We start from the raw sequence: 805 nt of genomic DNA, 5'->3' as shown, positions 1-805 counted from the left end.
TTCAGATACACATCACCGCTACTGAACAACAACGCGAAGTCGGTTCTTTTTAGAGAATCATCATACAGCGCGAATACTTTTTATTTATTTTTTTTAAGAGAATCTTTTTTTTTTTTAAACAATACAAACATTAAAACATTAAGGAAGTACAATTATCAAAATCATAAACAGAAAACAGAAAAACAACAGAATATACACATTTGTTGCCAGGGTAGCAAACACAAAAAAACAAGGTAATAAAATTACATCTTAAGACAAAAAGGACGAATATAAAGATACTGTTTTCATAGCTTTCAAATGTCCCCAATTCATATTTTAGAAGCTCCCAATTCCGTCCATAAGCTTGTTCTGATTCAGCCCTTTCCCAGTAAGTTTGGATTAATTTATCAATCTGCTGTTTGACCTTTTCATATTTAAGAAGAGAACTGTTTAGTTTCCAAAGAGACGCTTTAGAAGTATTAAGTGTAGTATTTTGTGATAAATTAATTGAAATAGAAATGGCATTATGGTCAGTCAGTGGACTGTTGCTAATATTGATAGAAATATTATTATTTATTAATGTTTTAGAGATCAACCAATAATCGATTCTGGATTGCCTTGAACGGTTTTTGTTACACCAAGTGTACTGTATTACATCTGGGTACATTTCCCTCCATATGTCAACTAAATCAAATTTATCCATAAACGCTATAAGATTTGAGTTTGAAGAAGCTGCTTTCCTTGGAGGGTGTCGATCTAGCATGTTATTCATTACTATGTTAAAGTCACCACCTAAAATCAGAAAGGCAGTAGGATATTTCCCTAA

Source organism: Sinocyclocheilus grahami, unplaced genomic scaffold (assembly GCF_001515645.1).
Source record: "Sinocyclocheilus grahami isolate Dianchi unplaced genomic scaffold, SAMN03320097.WGS_v1.1 scaffold47.1, whole genome shotgun sequence".
NCBI classification, from domain to species: Eukaryota; Metazoa; Chordata; class Actinopteri; order Cypriniformes; family Cyprinidae; genus Sinocyclocheilus; species Sinocyclocheilus grahami.
The sequence above is the reverse complement of the archived record's forward strand: the minus strand, read 5'-3'. Positions refer to the sequence as shown.